Genomic DNA, 12,173 nt, shown 5'->3' with positions numbered 1-12,173 from the left:
CTAAATTAGGGACGGCTAGCGCAGATAGCCCTCGTGTAGCTTTGCGCGAAATTCAAAACAAACAATCGCACTTTCTAAAAACGATTTGTGTATGTTCTATAATACAGTATCACCATGGATACGAGCAGTAGCACCACCTGTGACTTATTTAACTCACAGCGAATTCCAAGACAATGTGCCATAAATAGTTTTTTTACTGGAAGGATGCAAACAGCTTTTTCGAATAGCAGTATTCCTACAGAAAAGTTGTAAACAGTACAGAACAAAAAGACACAATATTTTAATGTTCGCTGTAATAGGGTATAACTCGCACAGTAGATGTTTAGGACAGCAAAGGACCCAAAACCAAATACTAAACTCATCCGCAAAATAACAAGTTTGATTGCAAAAGAGACCCTCACCACCCTCAACCAAAAATACCATTACGGAAGCTATTAACAAGATAATAAAGAAAGATTTGAAATTTATGAGGGCTCAAGAGACAAAATACAAGCTTTCATCTTTAGCGCAATCATATCAATTCCATTCAATCATACATGTTAAGTCCACTTAAGTGAGGTTTTGAAAACTAACTTCCTCGTAATGTGAGGAGTCTGTGCAAAGTTTGCCAAAGTGTATGGTCTAAGGCTGTTAGAATAAAATGTGCGGTTTTGGGCAAATATTTCGTAACCATATCCATCAGAAGAAGCATGACTGACGACAGAGCAAGTATTTTCTAGGCAGCAAGGAACCTAGGGCACCATTTTTACAAAGGACAAGTAACCCTAAAGATGAAATATGCGCTTCTTACCTCGTAATTCATCAAATATGTCACATCAAGTTTGATCCTCTGGAAAATCTTCTTACTAACCATCAAAAGATTTTATTCACTAAACGGGAACCCCGAAAATGAGCAACCGACATCCAGAGTGCATATTATAACTATAATTCATTATTTTAATGATCATGGGATTGTTATCTCTGTGTAATGGTAAGAAATTTGTTTCTATGTAAATAATAGAAAGTTCTAAATGAACTTAATACCCATATAACTGTTTGAAGGTTGTAGCTGACTGTAATCTTTGTATAGCTGCATCTTTATAGTATCTGATTATTTGTGGACGCTGATTTTGTACATCAGTCCAGGTACGCGCAATGATTTCTGTTTTCATTTTACTGGATTTTAAATATTTTTCCTTTCAAAAAGGTCTCACAGTTGATTTGAAGTTCATTAAGTTTTTGAATAAATATTTCAGAGAATGTTCAGTCTTCTTTTGAGAATAATGTAGTAGCAAAGTACATGAAATACAAGGTGAGCCAAAAGCAAGTACAATCACACAGTTTGTGCCAATGTCCGGGTCAACAATAGGTATGTGTACTGGGTAGACAAAAATGCTCATGTGGCTATTGAAGGAAGAATTGTATGCTCAGTATGGATCATCCAGTCATGGCTTCTTTGACATTCACGTAAAGTTACAATTTTTTAACAATTACCAAAGACTAAGATAAGTTACAATTTTCTAACAGTTACACAGAGATAACGATCAGTTACATTTTTCTAACAATTACATATAGATTACGATCAGTTACTATTTTCTAACAATTACATATAGATAACAATCAGTTACATTTTTCTAACAATTACATATAGATTATGATCATTTACTATTTTCTAACAATTACATATAGATAACAATCAGTTACATTTTTCTAACAATTACATATAGATTATGATCATTTACTATTTTCTAACAATTACATATAGATAACAATCAGTTACATTTTTCTAACAATTACATATAGATTACGATCAGTTACTATTTTCTAACAATTACATATAGATAACAATCAGTTACATTTTTCTAACAATTACATATAGATTACGATCAGTTACTATTTTCTAACAATTACATATAGATAACAATCAGTTACATTTTTCTAACAATTACATATAGATTACGATCAGTTACTATTTTCTGACAGTTACATATAGATTACGATCAGTTACTATTTTCTGACAGTTACATATAGATTACGATCAGTTACTACTTTCTGAGAACTACACGGAAACTTTATAAAATTAAACTTTAGAAACGCTTAGTTACATAACCTTTTAACAATTAAGCACAGGCGTTTAGGCCTTTGTGTTTGAAGGGTGTATTTGGGAGTGAATTTACACAAGTTAATCAAAAAAAGGTGAATTTGGTAGGAATGATTACTCTTCTTTTAAACTACAGATGTACTCGTTCAAGTTGCGTAATTAGCTAAACACAGAGTACGAACGTTTGTAGATTGATTTAATTAGCTAAATACGGAGCATGTAAGTTTGTTTTTTTTATTTGTGAAGAGTTCTCTCATCAGTAGGCAACAGCTATAAATTGAAAGCTAAGAAACACGTCATGCATCTGTGTTCGGACGAAGAATCACTATAAAAGAGAAATTTTCATTCCACGGCATTTACATTTTCTTGACCAAATATTTTTGTTATAAAGAAGTCGATCTTCTGCATTTTACATTTTTGCTACATTTTCTGGTACAAGAAAAATTCAGTTTGGTTAAGTTATAGTGTACGTATTTTAAATGTCAGTCTATTATCTTCATTTATCTTTTCTTTATTTTATCAAAAACAATTTCTGTCCTTTAGTTTCAAAGTGAGTTCGTACAGAGTGATGAACGAAGTGATCGCTAGGTTGCTCAGCAACAAAAGACTGGATATAAAAACCTCCAAAATTATTGATCCTAATCAAAAGTCGATTTACGTAAACTTTAACAATACTAAGGTTAAATCTCCAAGCCTCTTGTTAGTATAACTCATAATATTGGATACTTTAAGCCAACGTATATGAGGATACAATAGTTGACTAACGTCTGACAAGTTACAATAGTTGATCAAAATCAGAGAGGATACAATAGTTGACTAACGTCAGAGAGGATACAATAGTACACTAAATTCAAAGAAAACACAACAGTTGACCAACGTCAGAAAGAATACAATAGTTGACCAATGTCAGAGAGGATACAATAAATGACTAACGTCATACAGGATATAATAGTTCACCGATATCAGAGAGGATACAGAATTGACTTAATGACGAGTTGACTAACCCAACGTTTGAGATGATACAGAAGTGTTTATTTAAACTACCCCAGTGTTTGAGGATACAACAACATCTCACGTTTCAAATAATGTAATACTTGCTTAGTGTTTAGTTAAAATAACTCAACACTTGGCTTGTGATGATACAAAAGTTGGCCAGTGTTATAGAAGATAAAGTGGTGATTCATTTGAAAGAATGCAGTATTGACCCAGTGTTAAATTAAACTAACCCAAACCTTGTGAGAACATAATAGTAACTCAATGTATAAGAGGACCCATGCAGAAGTAACTCTATGTTGAATTAAACTTACCACCACTTGAGAGGATATAATAGTTACTCAACATATGAAACGATATAACAGTGACTCACGTTTGAGAGGGTGCAATACTGATCCAATGTTGAGTTAAATTGACCTAGGTTTTGTGTTAATAATAAGCACCAGAAGCAGCTTCTTAGGGCGTTAAATTCTCGTGGGTTCCAGTACGAGCAGGGCGTCAGTCTTAACTAACGTCAGTCCTGATTGCTAACCCAAAGCTTTAGTCGATAGGATAGTGACACAAAGTATGAGATGATAGAAAATGACCCTCAATGTTGAGTTAAACTAGCCCAACACTTGAGATAATAGCTTTGTGACTTATGTTTGAGAGGATACAGAAACTACCCAGTGTTAAATTAGATTATCCCGACGCTTGAAAGGATACAATAGAGACGCAATATATTGGAGAGGATATAAAAGAGATACAAAAACGATCCAGTTTCGGGCTGAAATAATCGAATAATTTTATAGTCTAAACAAGTGCAATAATCCACGTTTACTGAAGTTACTGTTATTAATAACGCTTAGTGAATACTATAATAAATACACGGCTCGAAAATATCAAACCGATAACGAGAGATTATTTCATATTTAGAATGCTTGTGCATTATATAATACACAGTCTACTCTTTTTTTTTTAAGGAATTCTACATTGTTGATAATATTTTCTGGGTTGTTTAAACTGATTTTTAACCACTTTCAAAGAATCGAAACTCCAGATAAATATAGCTTGGGCAGTTTTTGAGAATGAAAAATATATAAATATAAAAACATTAGGTGCTTTATTTTACACCCCTGAACATTAGCATGTCTTCCAGTAGGTAAGGTCTGTGAAACGTAAGTTCATAAAAACAATTTACCAAAACTTTAGCTTACGTATGAGTTGACACCCACCACCTACATTATTAATTAGGCACTTTCTATATTATCTGTTATTATTAGTGGTAGCTTAGTGAAAAAACACAGAACAACTTTCAACTTCTAAACTTTTACTCAAAACTCCTTCCTCGACGTTCCCCTGAGGGTTAATGGTAGGTTTACGGAATTACAACCCTAAAATCCGGGGTTCGATTTCCCACTGTTAACAGAGTGCATACAGCCCATGTGCAGCTTTGCACGAAGAAAACAACGACAAAAGTAGCACTGCTCGCTTTTACAACGTTGTTCCTGAAAGAAGTTATTATGAAGCTTTTGACTAACACATATCATGTTTTAAAATGGTGGTGAAATGAATCAAAGTGAAAGTTGACCTTCAATACAGTTCAGGTAATGCTTAGTTGTCCAAACACACTTATAGGTAGCCTTTCTTAAAAATTTGTAGTTTTATGTTTAATTTCTAAATTAGTTCACACATTAGTTCATTAGGGTGTTAAATAATCTTTTTTAAAATCAATCTCTGCATAGAGACGGTCACTTCCAACGCTTGACAGGATAACATAACGACCCAACGTTAGAGACGATATAGTAGAGATACAAAAGCGATCCAAACACATGTCATAGCTGTACAAATATGGTGGCTTTAAAATAATTCATTTCCATTATCTCAGTGACTAATTCTTAAAAGTTACCATTTCTTATATATTTAAAAACACTCATCTCGGAAAATACGGTAAAAATTCAGACGCTCTGACTCCCAGTACGATTAAACTGTACATGCTTTTAAAAACATTGTGAGCGTCTACATGAAATTTGTTCCTGTACTCGAACAACTGTGTTTTTCTTACACTGTTGTTCGATATTAAGAGCGTCTATATTACATTCGAAATAGACCCCGGTGTGTTAGCGGTAGGTTTACGGACCTAAAGCGCTAAAATTCGGGGTTCGATTCCACTCGGTGGATAGAACGCAGGCAGCCTATTGTGGAGTTTTGCGCTAAAACAAACAAACTGATACGTTTGAATCCAAGTGAGTCATTTATAAATGTGTTATCATTTAAGATTATTTATATTTCATTTAGGTCTTACTTAAAATCAGCTTTGTCTTTTATGATGTGTCATGTTATACAATTTGGCAGCGGCAATATATATATGTGTGTGTGTGTATGTATGTATATCTTTCTACTTGTCTAAATTCGAAAATAAATGCTTAAGCATTTCACTTTGTGAGTGCGACAACTAAAAACCAAATACTATAAAGTTTTCAACAATAAAACTTAATTGGGCAATAATATTTAACGTTATGGTGTGTTTTTAAGTTGTACATAAATGCCGTTTTTTACTTATTTAAATTAGTGATGTTTGAAGAACAATCATATGTTTGTTTCTGAGGCTCCTAGTCTTCAGAGACAAATACGCTGAAAACAAAAATATTCATAAAAAAAAGAAAACTTTTCAAAGACACTTTGTGATAGCTATCATTTATAACAATGACCAAAATACTCAACACGTCCAGGACAAAATCAGAAAAACCTCAATCGACGTATCAGGAGCTCAAGTGAGCCGCGATTTTTGCAGCGGCAATCGGCACTTACTGATTCCCGACCTTCGTTGTGGACTATGTTGAAATAACCGAGTTTAACTTCTCCAGCACCGTCACATATTTAGATTTTTAAACTTTATATAAAGTAGTAATAGGGTAATAAATTATCATTATTTTATATCCCTCAGCTTAAACGTCTACAAGTCCGATCTCCTCCTTGTAAATCTCCGATGTTCTTGTTTTAAATGTCCGATTGTCTCATTATACATGTCCGATCTTGTCGTTGTATAGATGTTCTGTCTTTTTGTTATACACGTCCAGTCTTCTGGTTATAAATCCCTGGTCTTCTCGTTTTACATATCCGATCTCCTCATTATGCATGTTCGATCTTCTTGTTTTACATGTCCGGTTTTCTCATTTTACACGTCCGTTTTTCTAGTTATACTGTCCAGTCTGCTAGATATACATGTCCGTCTTCTCGTATCTGTCTTGTCTTCTGGTTATACATTATACATGTCCGGTCTTTTCGCTGTTCGTGTTTTGTCTTCTGATTATACATTATACATGTCCGGTCTTTTCGCTGTTCGTGTCTTGTCTTCTTCTTATACATTATACATGTCCGGTCTTCCATTTCACGTCTCCGGTCTTTTAATTATACATGCCCTGTATTCTAGTTATACATGTCCGGTCTTTTAGTTATACATGCCCTGTCTTCTAGTTATACTGTCCGGTATTTTAATTATACATGCCCTGTCATCTAGTTACACTGTCTAATCTTATAGTTATACATGTCCGGTCTTCTCGCTGTTCGTGTCTTGTCTTCTGGTTATACGTTATACATGTCCGGTCTTCCATTTCACATCTCCGGTTTTTAGTTATACATGCCCTATCTTCTAGTTATACTGTCCGGTCTTTTAGTTATACACGCCCTGTCTTCTAGTTACACTGTCTAATCTTATAGTTATACATGTCCGGTCTTTCAGTTATACATGCCCTGTCTTCTAGTTACACTGTCTAATCTTATAGTTATACATGTCCGGTCTTTTAGTTATACATGCCATGTCTTCTAGTTATACTGTCCGGTCTTTTAGTTATGCATGCCCTGTCTTCTAGTTACACTGTCTAATCTTATAGTTATACATGTCCGGTCTTTTAGTTATACATGCCCTGTCTTCTAGTTATACATGTCCGGTCTTTAAGTTATACATGCCCCGTCTTCTAGTTATACATGTCCGGTCTTTTAGTTATACATGCCCTGTCTTCTAGTTATACTGTCCGGTCTTTTAGTTATACATGCGCTGTCTTCTAGTTATACTGTCTAATCTTATAGTTATACATGTCCGGTCTTTTAGTTATACATGCCCTGTCTTCTAGTTATACTGTCCGGTCTTTTAGTTATACATGCCCTGTCTTCTAGTTATACATGTCCGGTTTTTAGTTATACATGCCCCGTCTTCTAGTTATACTGTCCGGTCTTTTAGATATGCATGCCCTGTCTTCTAGTTACACTGTCTAATCTTATAGTTATACATGTCCGGTCTTCTCGCTGTTCGTGTCTTGTCTTCTGGTTATACGTTCTACATGTCCGGTCTTCTATTTCACATCTCCGGTCTTTTAGTTATACATGCCCTGTCTTATAGTTACACTGTCTGATCTTATAGTTATACATGACGGTCTTTTAAGTTATCTATACCAGGCCTTCTCGTTTTCTTCTCTGTGCTTACATATGAATTAAAATAATTAGTTATTCTGCCCTTAATATCAAGAAAACTATAATATCAGGTATATATTATATGATTCTCATATCTTCGAATAGGCACATATGAAGTAACAGATTGCACGTGAGATGTATTTGTCTGGAGCTGGTAGATCAAACCGTGTTATAATATCCCGAAAGTTCAAGTAAAAAGCTGGCATGTATGTGTGTGTAGGTTAGAGCTCATAATTCACACACATATATGTCTTTCTTTTTTTACTTTTATAACCGGTTTGATCTACAGCACCTGACAAATATATTTGACGTGCACCGTGTTACGAATGTTAACAGATAAGTCAAAGTAATTCACACATTTATATGTTAGAAATGTAATATTGTTAAACTTTGCGCTTTGCCCGAAGATTGACAAGTTAAAACTAATGTGTGAGCCTAAATATAAAGCGAGACCATAGACCATCGTTACCTAAAGTTAACAAGTTAAGAAATATCTGTGTATGTTTAGATTCGAAATTTAAGGCTTCACCTTGCGTTACCTCAACAGACGAAAAATTGCATGTGTTTTAGGTTAAAAGTAAGACACTACATCATGCTACATCGAAGTTACAGAATTAAAGAAATATGAACGTTCTAAGTTAAAAGTATGACGTTATATCGTGTTACACGACAGTTAATAAGTTAAAAATCACGTATCTTTCCAGGTCAAAAGTTAATGAAAGTTAATAAGTTAATAATTACGTATCATTCTAGATTAAAAGCGTGACGTTTCATCGTATAAGTTACCGAGTTAAAAATTACGGACGTTCTAAGCTGAGTGTTGTGTGATGTTTTATTATGCTACATGGAAGTTAATACGTTAAAAAATATTTGTCTTTCCAGATAAAAGTGTGACGTTACATCACACTACATGAAAGTTAATAAGTTAACAATTAGGTAGTTTTCTAGAATAAACGTGTGACATTATATCGTAATACATAAAAGTTAATAAGCTCAAAATTACTCACATTATAGGTTAAAAGTATAACATTATAAGATAGTTAGTGCAAGGTAGTAAGTTGAAAACAGCGTTTTGTCTAGGTTATAAGTGTGATGCTAGATCATGCTTACGTGGATGTTAAAAAGGTAAAATCCAACGTATATATCTATGTTCAAAATGTGATGCGTGTAGGAAGCACCTATTTCATTTTACTTGGTAATAATGAAAACTTAGAAAATAATTTAGGTTTGAGCCTGTTTGTATGATGTGAGTGGTTGCTTGGTTTGTATATCGTATTTAAATATAAGATCAACTCACTACGATAAAAGTAATCTAGATAACTGGAGTGTTCAGGACCCTATTTACGAAGATGAACTCATGACCCCACATTTGTCAACCAATTAAAAAAGCACTATTCTAAAAAAAATTGCTAATATAATAATAATAATGTAATTCTATACATATTGTTTATTTTCAAACCGTCATAGCTTTAAAACACTCAGTTACAAAACCTGTAGAATACCAAAATAAAACCGAAATGCTTTTGTGCTTTTCCTGTACCGCAAGCAGCCAACAGGGAAATTGAATATATTAGTATTCATTCAAAAAAAGAAAAAAGAAAACTTTAAAGAAATATTTATTATTTATCCTCCTCTCATCTTTTTCCCATTCACTTTAGAACCGTGATCTCCCGAAGGTCGTGACCCATAGTTTGAGAACACCTGACCCAATGATTGCTGTTTCACACCACAAACTGGAAGAAGGAATCAAATTAAATGTCAACTGGGGGTTAGAAGGGACACACTAAGGGTCAAGGTTACACATTACAAAGCGTATGAGGAGGTTAGAGGGGTACACTAAGGGTCAAGATTACACACTACAAATGGTATGAGGAGGTTAGATGGCAACGGGCGGGTTAGAAGGGGTACATTAAGAGTCAAGGCTAACACATTATAAAGGGTATGAGGAGGTTAGATGTAAACGGTAAGGTTAGAGGGGTACTCTAAAGTCAAGGTTACACACTACAAAGGGTATGAGAAGGTTAGATGCCAACGAGTGGGTTAGAGGGGGTGAACTAAGGGTCAAGGTTACACATTATAGAGGTTAGAGGGGCTACACTAAAGGTCAAGGTTACACACTATAAAGGGTATGAGGACGTTAGATAGCAACGGGCGGATCACGATTTTTTCGCTTGAAACAACAAGAAATAATCAGAATAAAAGTTGATATTAGACGTTATGTTATAAAAATTTTTGTCATCAATACACCAGACTCTTCTGAAATACACAGTTTATTGTTGTAGTATAATATATTTTAAATTTCATTGGTGTAATGCTCATTAAAGTAGCTATAATTAATATTTCTAAACTGAGAAATGTAATGAGCTGTAATGTGTTGTATGTTGTAACACACATTATTGTAATGCTCATTAATGTACCTATATTTAGTTTTACCTAGCCTACAACAAGTAATGAACGGTAACAGGATGTAACGTTCATTGTTGTGATGTGCTTTAATGTACGCACTTATGATTAGTTTGCCTAATCTACAACATGTAATGAAACGTAACGTGTCGTAACGTTCACTGCTGTATTGCTCATCATTGTACCTGTAATTAGCATTCGCTGGTTTACAACATGTTATGAACTGTGACATGTTGTAACGCTCATTGTTGTAATGTTCATCAATGTACCTATCAATAGTTTTCCTAAATGTGGCTACGTGATGCTGTGATAGTAACTAATGTATAATTTTGTTCAAATGGCCAGTAATTAAGTTTTTGCTCCCAAACTAAATAGACGACTGTGATGAGCTATAAAGGACCTTAATATAATGATCTTTGCACAAAGTTTGTAATTTATATATTTTTAAAGCCATGACCAATGCCTTTAACATAACTATTCGTCTCAAACATGTAACCAATGTAATTAATGACTTTATTTTAAAACTCATCTTATTAAACATAGATACTTTTAACAATTATTATTTATACAATAATACTGAACACCTTTGACAAATGAATGTATAACTAAGCCGTATTTTCTTTAAACTATCCAGCTTATTCATAATATCTCCAAACAAACTTCTATCACAAGTACTTAAGGAAACATGTTTTTTAAATGGTTATTAATGTATGATCTCATTAATTGTACATAATCAATTAATAAATTATTATATATTAATTACTGAGTCCATACTATTGTTAATTTCAGTCGAAAACTTCCCAAACAGATTCAAATTGGTTTTTCTCAAGATTTCAGAACTCAGATCCAAGAAGTGTGGCTGGCGTTCTTTTACTCTGTAGTCCTCTATGTAGTCATCAAAATACCCAATTATGGAACGTCTAACACAAATTTATTAAACCGAGTTACAGTTTGTATGTAATTTAAAAAAACAACAGTGAAACTAGTAATCTTTCAAACTAACCAGAATATTAATAATTAGATAAGAACATAAAAATCATTTTGCAAGAAACTTTTACTTACCAAAGGTTACAAAAGGAAGACCTTTATAGAGTAAAACGATATTGACCAATGGTCAGTGTTCAGTTCTTATGAATATTTCAATATTTCTTCTCGCCGTGTGATGTTTGAAACAAACACTGATAACAAACTGTCCAATAGTAATGTTTGAAAATGTTTTTTTTTTATGAATTCAATTCTTCTAGCACCGGTTTTTAAGAATCGCTGAGTTTGATTCTTTTCTTGTCTTTTATTTTTAAAGGAAGCACGTGTTAAAGCACCGTTTTTCTACCATACTCTATGTGTGATACAGCTCTGTAAATGCAGAAAAACTGGCCAACGTCGTGGCACAGGACCTCCAAACCTAGAGAAAGGTAACAGGAGTCTCCCCAGCGCAGGCTGGTTCTTTTAGAAGGAAAGTTACGAAGTCGAAGTCTTAGACCGGTCATGAACCAGTTTTAGAGCGACTAGAACTAGAAGCGTCCGTTTAGTCAGTTCAACTTTAGTAGTTACAAAACTTCCTTAAAGCACCCTCCACTAAAATAAATATTAGAAATGTTTAGACTGCTCAGGGTAGAGAAGCACAGCCTAGCTCTGTATTACCTTCTTTTGACGGTTCGGTTTGAGGACAACTCTGTACAGTTTTCGATGGGCTGACACAACCTGAGCGAACGAATGTGGGTATCTTCTTGCAAGTGTGTGGGCGAAGCTAGACACCTTCGATTAGTTTCTCTAGCCAATCGTGCATTTCTGGAGTTTCCTAACGTACCTTCCCACGAGTTTCTCAACCAATGAGCAGAAGTAAAGAAAGCACGTAATGTACGCGTGATTTATGATGAAATGTGAGATTCAAAATGGCTTCTAATCGAAATTGTTCGATTTGTTCGAAATGTCACAGGGCAGCTGAATCCGTTGCAACTCTTTTTCCTCAATACTTCAAGATTTTCCACATGCTGTTCTTGTAATGTAAAGTGCTAGATGATATGCTCGCCTCTACTGAAATAGCAATCTTCCTGTAAGGTGTAGTTGTAGTTGACTGAAACCTCCAAGGTAGGAGAACGATACCAAATATGTACTTTTAGTAAGTGATCAGAAACCCCTGTAAAGATGCTTTTTCGTAAAACAGTAATCTCTCACAATGTTCTTTGAAACTACGTATAAAGTTTATTCGCTTTCTGTTTCTCTTGAAATAAATTTTAGAATCGTAAGC

The 12,173-nt window shown here is 34.1% G+C and overlaps 1 protein-coding gene across 1 annotated transcript in view; it reads right to left on the bottom strand.

The window, feature by feature from the left end:
- LOC106462826 (high-affinity choline transporter 1-like) overlaps positions 1-11,567 on the bottom strand; it is a 71,298-nt gene extending 59,731 nt beyond the window's left edge. The window contains exon 1 of the mRNA XM_022390205.1: positions 10,988-11,567. The gene's annotated coding sequence lies outside the window, so the exon portion shown is untranslated. The remainder of the gene's footprint in view (positions 1-10,987) is intronic.
- Between the last annotated feature and the right edge of the window lie 606 nt (positions 11,568-12,173).

This window comes from Limulus polyphemus, unplaced genomic scaffold (genome assembly GCF_000517525.1).
Source record: "Limulus polyphemus unplaced genomic scaffold, Limulus_polyphemus-2.1.2 Scaffold1260, whole genome shotgun sequence".
Lineage (NCBI taxonomy): Eukaryota > Metazoa > Arthropoda > Merostomata > Xiphosura > Limulidae > Limulus > Limulus polyphemus.
This window is presented reverse-complemented; position numbering and strand designations above follow the sequence as displayed.